This window comes from Corylus avellana, chromosome ca9 (genome assembly GCF_901000735.1).
Source record: "Corylus avellana chromosome ca9, CavTom2PMs-1.0".
NCBI classification, from domain to species: domain Eukaryota; kingdom Viridiplantae; phylum Streptophyta; class Magnoliopsida; order Fagales; family Betulaceae; genus Corylus; species Corylus avellana.
In genome coordinates, this window is record NC_081549.1 from 3600955 (window position 1) to 3611123 (window position 10169).

Below are 10169 nucleotides of genomic sequence, written 5' to 3' on the forward strand. Positions count from 1 at the left end.
CAACTCACATATAGTCAAATAACACAAACAACTCCAAATAACACAATCTTGGTGTCAATCATTCCCACAACCATAATTCAAGCCCAAAATCAAGGAAAAATGTCTCTACATCTATATTGTTATAACTCAAGAAAAACAAATAAAATGAGCAATAAAACTACGAATTATTATCCATAAAATCCAACTATTTATGCTTCCATATGCTCACCAACCTACAATGTCATTTTAGTCACCCTGAAACCACAAATGCAAATTAAAGAAGTGAGACAAGCTTGGTGTATATAAAATAATTAACAAGGGGAATGAGCAACAAGTTGTAATGTGGTAGAGGATAAAAGGAGTAAAAAAAAAAAAAAGGGAAAAATTATACTTGATCCCTTAAATTGAAATATCTTTTGCAAAGACATCTCCAAACTTCAATTTCCGACATTTGGGTCTTTAAGAACTACCATTTGTTGCTATTTACAGCCTTATTTAGATTTTAACATTAAAATGGACAGGAATTTCAACATGAGATATGCACGTATGCGCAACTTTTCATCCATTTTAATACAAAAAAATAATGGAATATGTAAAATGCAATAAGATAGTAGTTTGAATGAAATAAGTATCACAAATGATAATTTGATCGTTTTGCCCAAAAAAGGTTCCAGTTTAAGGAGATTAAATATAAATGAACCTTCTATTCCTATATATGATGAAAATAAATAAAAAAGTTAAGTGTTTCATAAGTGGATGTGTGCATTTCTATAATGAAGCAAGAGCTACAGAACTAGTTCGAACCTTTTGTTAGACTTGGAGCTCATCAATTCTTGATATAGACATTTAATCATTCTCGATATGCTTTGCATAGTAGTTTACTAAACATGCTGCGTAGCGGAGGAAATCATCTTTAAATTCCAAGCGACGTTGGTATATGCACTCCAACCTAATATTATAAAGGTTGAGGGGATTATCTTTATGATGCATTAGGTCCTCAAAAAGACATTCAAAAAGCAAATTACCAATACACATCATCTTATATAGTTTTTTTAGACATTCTTCAATTGTGGTTTCAAGGCAATGATGGATATGAGTGATGTTCTCATTATCAAGTTGGAAGGGATGAAGGCTGGTTGCTAGTGGAGTGAGATCAGAAGAAGAGAGACGGGTGTGGTCATTAGCATGCACTTCAAGTATTACGAGGATAATCAATTTCATCATCACCAACATAAGTTTTATCCTAATTTTCATATTCACCATCTTCTTCCCACTCTAAACATTCTCTTATTTGGAAGTCAAATACATAAAATATTTATTTGGAGAAAATCCTTGAATCATTATCACTGTTGAATAGCTCGAGACCCCTGAAATATAAATATTCTAGTTTTTGTGTTGATTTATTCTTTAAAAAAATATTCTTATTCAAATAATTTTTTACAATTTGTAACTTTTTTAAAATATGAAAATATTCTAATAAAATAACACATGGCTTAAGTTATATATGTCTTTTACTAGGAGTATAAGGTTTTAGAAGAGTTTTTTTACACAATTAATATGTGATTCTAGGCAAAAGTCTACTATATTAAAAACTTAAAAGAACAAGTAGCTAACTTTTGTCCTTAGAATTTTATTTTTTTTAATCTTTTATGTTAGTTGTCTTCTAGTGTTGCACTTAGATTCTGTTTTTCAAATGTCTCTTCGAAATTCTAATGATTCATTTGTTTGCTAAAATTAGCAGAAGTAATTGGAAAGTTGGCTATTTAAAATAAATCGATCATTTTCACATAAAATGTCAAAGTACCTTAATAACTTCTATAAAAAAAAAAAAGATGATGTCCCCAAACACTCGCCTAAATGGGGTGAATAGGTGATGTGCAATAGTAAACACCAATTAAAAATAATTATGTAGCACCATGTATTAAAATATCAAACCTCATAAAATATAAACCAATAATCACGCAAGTTTTTGGTGACAAAATGAAAGCCTTTGAAGAACTCTTCTAATGTAAAAATACTTCGGGGTAGCCAAACCTATGAAATCAGTTCACTATAGAAGAATGAGAAATTATAAGAAGTTCATACTCACAAATTCTTTGTAGATGACACTCATTATTTTTTCTTGTGTGTTTTGCACATTGGGCACATGGGGGTATCATATTTTCAATAATTTTCAAGTGTGATGTGTTAAGAGAAATGATATCTGTAAAATGTTGAATTATGGTAGGAAAACCAGATTTGAGGAAGTATAATTTTATTTTATATTCTCAAATTTCCTTTTTAGTTCGAATCTCCCCTCCTTAGTGTAGACATGTCAAAAAAAATTAAAAATCAGAGCATTACACATTTTGAATTTTTGAATTTTTTTTTTTTTTTTTTTTTGCGGATAATAAGTTGAAAAATGCTTATATATCTAATTATAGAAAATTACAATCTTTTTTTTTAAAAAAAAAATAGAGCAAAAAGTTCTGAAGTAAATCATAGCCGAAGCTAAAGATACAGTCATCAACAACAGACCAAATCAACCATAACACAGCATCCGCTAACCTATGACTAATCATCAGGTTAAAAATCAAATTTGCATCAAACAGACACCATTTAATGCATAGGTAGCACTTATTCTTCGGCCTTGAGAGCAAAACCTCCAAATCGATATTCATCCTCCTCGACTCGAAGGCCAGGATAAAGTTCGCATCCACAACCCAAGGGTTTGGACCAGTAATAACGGGCAGCAACCGGGCGCAACAAAGCAAAAGGAGAGAGCCTTATTACAAGCAAAAAGAAAAAACCATACAGGGAAATAAAATGAACAATAAAACAAATACAGGAAAAGAAATTACAGGAAAACAAAAATACAGGGAAATAAATGCGAAAAACACACAAAGCGGGTCACGGCAGCCGGAGGAGGCCGATCGCAAGTTGGCCGGAAACTGCCGCGGAAGGTGGTACAAAATGCTTGGCGCGGGAGGGGCACGTGAAAAGACCCGACAACGAGCGGTGAGCGACGAAGCGGGCGCTGAGGAGATCGGCGGCACACACAAACAAACAGGGAGGGGGAGAGTTTGAATGAAAACTCCTAAAAGCAATACCCACCGAGAGAGAACACAAGAACAATAGAACAGAAAACACCAAAGATAGAAACAAGCCTAAAAACAAAAACCGGGAAGCAATGAAGCAAAATCAAAGAACGAAAGCAAAGAAGCACAATCCGAAAGAAACGAAAACAAACCCAGTCAGATCAACGGAACCCTTGCAAAAGGTGGGATGGGCACGGCGAAATCGGGAAGCAAGGAGGTGGGCAGGCGTCGAGAGAAGCCAGGTGGAGGACGGAGGATTGGTCGAAGGCAAGCCAATCCAGCACCCAACCCGTTTCAACCCAAGCAGGGAACGCTGCAGATGGAGATGGTGGGGAAGAAAGCGGCTTGGGAACGGCAAGACCATAGGCAAAAACGAAGAAAAAGCAAAGGGGGAAAGGAGAGGCTAGGAGGGGGAAGAGAGGGGACATCGGGACTAGGGACATCAAGTAAAATACTAGCACCTGGAGCGGAGAGGTCGAGGGGAGGAGGAATGCAGGCAACGGGCATCCCTCCTCCCCTGAGGCGGTGGCGCTCTGGAAGGGGGGCTTAGGGTTTCACAGGGCTTTGGAGGGGGGTTTTTTCAACATACCTTTTGATAAGCGTCGAATGTTGCACATTCAAGCCTCTTAATTTACATATGTTAATTCCTTAGCATTGTTATTTGTTTGATTTTGTTTTGTTTTTGTGTTTTCAGGATATAAATCAAGATGCAATTAATTCCATTGATTTTGGGCTTAAAAGCACACTTTGAGAAGACCTAGAAGATATGGTTAAACTTAACCAATCATGGTTAAGTTTAAATCAAATAAAGAAAAGGATTAATTCGGAATTTCTCAAATTGGAGTCAAAATCGGATTGGATTCAATTTTGGATTCTGCATACGTCTCGGTATTTTGGCCATAACTTTCAGCTCAAATATCCGATTGAGGTGATTCAAGCGGCACTGGAAAGCTAACTCAAATTTATACAAATCATTGTGAAATAGCATTTTCCTAATTCGGAGCGTCGCATTGCCAAAATTTCCCCGCAAGATAGGAACGCAATTCTGGGCGAATCCTATTCCGATTTGGACTTAGGTTTTCTTTATCCTAATTGGACTTGGACTTAAATCTCCGAAATTTATAGGATTACTAGGGCTTCTAGGACTCTCCTAAGCCCTATAAATAGGCCTCTAAGCATTGAGAAAAAACACACCGCCTCTTAGAGCAAAATTCAGTAAATTGTCTTTGGAGCTTAGGAGATCATGAGCGGCTAAACCCCTTCGTGGGGTATTGATGTAGCCCTTTCCAAGCACAATGGTTTGATTGTATTTAATTTCTAGATTTTCAATTTATGCATGTTGATTGTATAATTATGAGGATTGCTACAATTGATTTATGTTCTTAATTATTAAATGCAATTGTTCTTAAATTCCAAAATCAATATTTGTGAAATTATTCTCTTGTCTTAGAAAGTATTTTACTTTTATTGATCTCAAATCATTCTTGTTTTCTGTGATTATGAGGATGATGGTTATACAATGGGTTTAATTGACATATGATCAATAGGATTTGATAGGTCATGCCTAGGGAAGACGGATTGTACTACACCCTAGTTTAGTGTAATTTAGGTAGACAATCCGTGCCAACCGAAGATGGGTTACACTTATTCATTGATTGTATGTATCCTATTAAAGAATTTGATAATTTATACCTAGGAAAGACGGGTCGTACCGCATCTTAGTGGTTAGGTGGACGATCCGTGCCAACCGAAGATAGATTATGCTTATTCTTTAATAAGGTAGTTTCTTGTTTATTTATAACATGCATAAAATGAATTTCTGGGATTAATTATGATTAGCCATTGTTGTGCGGATAGAGGTGAAGTCAATACCCTACACTCTCTCTCTTATTTTTAATCTCTTTTATTTTCATGCACTTTAGTTTTTAAAGAAAATCAAATCAATTCTCCTTTTTAATTAAGTTAATTTTGATCTTTTGAATTTTGATAATAAAACCCCTGCAGTCCTTGAGGTTCGACACCCTCTCTATAGCCGTATCCTACAAAGATTCGTCCTATTGCGAGTGGTTATTTTTATAATTGATATTTTTGGTCACAAAAATACCACATCACCTTTTATTGGCAATTTGGCAACTCTTTTTATAGAAAATTACAATCAATTATAACAAATTTTTGAAATCAAATCCCTTAATATACTATAACATCCTCTCAAACTCAAGGTAGAAGATTATGAAACCTTGAGTTTTAATTTTTTTTTTTTTTTATAATTTTTTTATTTGGAGATGGCAACAGTTGACGAGGATAAGAGATGCGCCTTAAATAACAATACCAAAAAAGGGCTAACTATGGGCTAAACAATATCACAAAGAACAAACAAAAAATGGGCCAACTATAGGCCTAAATGAGAGTTAACTATGGGCTGAAAAAAGTAGGGGTGCAAAGGCGGGCGGTTTTTAACCGCCCGCTAACCGCTATAACCGCCAACCGCCTAACCGCATTAACCGCTAACCGCCTAACCGCATTAACCGCCTAGCGGTTAGCGGTTATTGAGTCTACTAACCGTAACCGCTAACCGCTAACCGCCTTTTTATATAATATATTTTTATAATTATAATTATAAAAATATTTATAGATATAACATAATCACTTGATCATTAAATCACAATTTTTTTTTAAAATAATTAAATCACAATTTGAGTATTAATATATTATCACTATAATTTATATGATTATATCATATAATCACTTGATCATTAAATTACAATTTTTTTAAAAAAAATAATTAAATCACAATTTGAGTATTAATATATTATCACTATAATTTATATGATTATATCATATGAAATTGATCATTAAATCATTTGATTATATAATAACAAATTATACATATATAATATGACATAACTCATAAGTACACCAATTCATACTAATACAACAATTAAATATCTAGAGACTTATTTCTAATATATGTTATAAACTTATAAGTCTATATATGTTATAAGTCTATATAAGTCTACATATGTATATGAATAATATAAATGTATAATATCAATACTTAATCATATGATTCAATGACAATTCAAATACTTTATTCAAGACTTCAAGTGAATCATATTATTAATGTACAATGATGATATGATTCGTATAATATCAAATTAAGTAATTAACATTGAATTAAACAATGACCAATGTGTTACTTATAAACACAATTTAAGTATTAATGTATTATCATTATAATTTTAGTAATTTATATATTATCACTATAATTGATATGATTATATCACATGATGATTTGATCATTAAATCATATGATTATATAATAATAAATAATACATATATAATATGACATAACTCATAAGTCATAAGTCATAAGTCTACAAGTTAATCATATGATTCATGTACAATGATAATGACAATTGATTCAATTGAATTAAACAATATATTACTTATAACTACAAGTCTACAATTTAATTAAAGCATTATTAGATACTTTAGGAATTTAGGATTTAGGAGTTTGAACATTTCCATTTACCATTATATATTAAGTTCAATTCAAAGAAAAAAGATTATAAGTAAATACGATAAGAATTTAAATAATTAACCGGTTATGATTTAATATTTAAGGAAATTTTTTTAAAGTACAAGTAAATGTAAATTTTGGGTCAAATATTTTTTATTTTTCAATATGGGCTCTTTTTATAGCAATTGGGCCCAAGAATATATTAAAAATAGAAGAAAAAAAAGTGAGGGTAAAAAAAAGCCCAAAAAGCCCTAAAGAAAGCCCAAAAAGCCCAAAAAAAGCCTAATTTAAAAAAAGCGGTTAGCGGGCGGTTATCTATTTCGCTAACCGCTAACCGTTAACCGCTAGGCGGTTAGCGGTTACGGTTAGTAAAATCAACTAACCGCTAAGGCGGTTACGGTTAGCGGTTATTGCCACTAACCGCTAACTGTAACCGCCTTTGCACCCCTAGAAAAAAGAGAGCCCATTGTGGGTTAAAATGGGCCTGAATTTTAAACAATACCACAAAGACTAAAAAATGTGTCTGGGTCAACAACTAGACCAACAATAGACCGAATAATAAGCCAACGAATGATCAAAATAATATGGGCAACTTGACTTCTTTTTTTTTTTAACATTATATATATATATATATATATATATATATATATATATATATATATATATTTTATTTCTTTTTTAATTCAAAGAGCTTAGCTCTCTCCCTTGTTTTACCCTTTCATCCTTTATCTCCTGCAAACCAACTAAAGAAGCTAAGCCACAACGTCTTTCCTCTTTGCTTCTTTTGAAGAAATTTATAATGCTATGAATATTAAGTGTGAAAATAATCAAATAGATAAGGGATGAAAGATTTTACGTAGTTGGGTCTATGACCTACGTCCACAGTCCACACAGTCTTAGATAAAGCTCAAATAGCTACATTATGATTTTATTGCTTGATTATTTTACAATACAAAATACAAATGATCCTTATTTACAAGAATGTGGAGAGAATACAAAAAGATATGAATATTGATAAAATCTAATCAGTATTGAACATTTTTGATTTAATTTTATCAATTACAATCAATACAAATATATTCTCATAATATCAAATCTCACACAAACTTTGACGGATAAAAGTTGAGGAATCTGCAAGGCTTATACTTTCTCTTAAGTTTTTTCTGATAATGGGAGCATATATCGGACTACGTACGTAAATTGCAATTAAATAGCAGTTTGGTCGATCTTTTTGCTAAAAATGGGTGTCAGCTTCAAGAGATTAAATACAATTTTCTCTAGAAAAATAAAAAATAAAACAATAAAACAATAATAAATCTTTTATTGCTATTGTAAAAATAATAAAAATGTTAATGTTTTCTTTTATATATATATATGAGAACATTTATTCGTATATATTGTGGACCAATACTTCTTCACAAGTGTGTGCATTTCTACCATGAAGTGCGAGAGCTAGAGAAGAAGTTGGGACCTTTAGTCAAACTCGGAGGGAGCTCCTCAATTCTTGAAATGATCTTCATAGCAGTTTACTAATTAAACATGCTGAATAACGGAGTTCATCTCTAATTTCATAGCGACAATGAATTACACAATCAAGCCTAATCATTTTGAGTGCGTTGGGGGTATCTTTATGAATTATGATGCATTGGGTCCTTAAAAAGGCATTCAAAAAGTAAACGACTAATACAGGAAATTTTATGTCGTTCTTCTTCACATTCTTCAATTGTGCTTTCGAGGCAAGGAATGTTGGGTGGTCCCTCTTTATGTGGGGACCAACCCACCTGGCAGGAAACACTAAGGGTTTGAAAACCCTTTGTGTACTATATATATATATACTTATCTCTTTGTCTTCAGGAGAGAGCGAGAGAAGAAAGAAAGAAGCGCGCGGCGCAGGGAGAAAAAGAAAAAGAAAAAGAAGAATATCCGTCAGAGATTGGAAGGTCGTTTGTGGTTCGATCTTGATGCAATTTTAGAGTGTTGCTCCTGACGACGAGTGCTACGTATTGACTGGTGTCGATCGTTGGAATTCCTCTCCAATCGTTTGGTTGCTAATACCCACTTGGTGAGATCTTTCTTTATTCTTGTTGGAATCCACTTTAGGGTGATGAATTTATGTTTAATCCAAGAATGCATGTATTCTTGATGTGGTGATAACCTCTAGATATTTCTCTAGGGAAGACAAATTGTAAACCCATTATTGTTGATAGTGGAAGATTTAACTGGACTAGGTCCCGTGGTTTTTACCTTCGCATTGGAGGGTTTTCCACGTAAAAATCTTGGTGTCTTGTTAGTGGGTTTGCTTGATTATTAATTTGCTATTGTGTTACTATTTAATTTGCACAAAGAGGGGTAGATTAATTCCGCTGAGCATCTGAAATTGGTGTTCACCCCTAACAAAGTGGTATCAGAGCCTTTGGTTCATTGTTTGTGTGGAGTTCTTGTGTGAATTAAATGGAAGAGTCATCTAATAGCATGGTTAAACTCACAGCTTCCAATTATTCAATTTGGAAGACTAGGATGGAAGATATTTTGTATTGCAAGGAATTGTTTGACCCATTGAGTTGAAAGGTGTCAAACCAGTTGCTGCAACCAACGATGATTGGAAGAAATTGAATAGGAAAGCCGTTGGATATATTAGGCAGTGGGTTGATCAAAGTGTCTTTCATCACGTAGCCAAAGAAGTTGATGCCTATGGTCTTTGGCAGAAGTTAGAGAGTCTTTATAAACGAAAGACTGCTCAAAATAAAGCCTTTGTGATAAGAAGGCTTGTGAATTTGAAGTACAAAGATGGGCATAGTGTTACGGAGCATCTGAGTAATTTTTAGGGAATGTTGAACGAGTTGTCTACCATGAAACTTGCACTAGATGATGAGGTGCAAGCATTACTTGTGTTGAGTTCTTTGCCAGACAGTTGGGAAACGTTGGTGGTGTCACTTAGTAATTTGGCTCCCAATGGTGTGATAACTATGGGTATGGTAAAAGACAGCATGTTCAATGAAGAGGCAAGAAGGAAAGAGTAAGGTATTTCTTCTCATTCAGAGGCACTTGTTATAGAAAGGCGGGGGAGAAGTAAAAGCAGAAAACCTCACAGGTATGACAGTCGTGACAAGTCAAGAGAAAAGTCTTATTCAAAAATGGACATAAAATGTTTTCACTGTGGCAAGCCTGGGCATCTAAGAAGAGATTGCAGAAAGTTTAAGAGGGAACAGTTGAAAGGAAAAGACGAAGAACGCCAAGAAGAAAAAGACACTACAGCAGTTGCATCTGATGGGGATGTGGTATTTGCTTTTGATGAAGCTTATGCTAATCTCGCATGTGATGAATCTACGTGGGTAGTTGATACAGCAGCATCTTTTCATATTACTCCACATAGAGATTTCTTCTCTTCCTACACCAGTGGCGATTTTGGTTGGGTTAGAATGGGAAATGAAGCAAAGTGTAAAGTTGTGGGCATGGGAGATATACAGCTAGAAACCAGCATTGGGTGCAAATTGATTCTCAAGGATGTCAGGCATGTTCCTGAAATGCGCTTCAACTTGATTTCTATTGGGAAACTTGATGATGAAGGCTACCACAATTACCTTGGAGGTGGA